Raw genomic sequence first — 345 nt, 5'->3', positions numbered from 1 at the left:
TTTCTTTCCTGCAAATTTATCGTATACAAATGGTTTAGGTGATTTACATCATCTTCTGGTCAGAAGGCCTATTAACATTTTATGACTCTTGAGAAAGACTTATCAACCGTAAGACTTATTTTCTCTAAGAGTAATTATTTTAAGGTTTGGCGCCATCTTCCAAAGATAAAATTGCATTCCTATAGGGCTGTGTAATGGGTTTACAACAAAGGAAAGAATTTATTACTTTAAGGGTCTAAAGTTACTAACACCAAGGCCACTACTTGTTTTTTCTACATACCAACTATATTAATTAATACACATTCAAGGATACAATTCAGGGGATGTGAAAACTTGGCAACAAGC

This window comes from Bison bison, unplaced genomic scaffold (assembly GCF_000754665.1).
Source record: "Bison bison bison isolate TAMUID 2011002044 unplaced genomic scaffold, Bison_UMD1.0 scf7180017864334, whole genome shotgun sequence".
Taxonomy (NCBI): domain Eukaryota; kingdom Metazoa; phylum Chordata; class Mammalia; order Artiodactyla; family Bovidae; genus Bison; species Bison bison.
Note: the sequence above shows the minus strand (reverse complement) of the source record.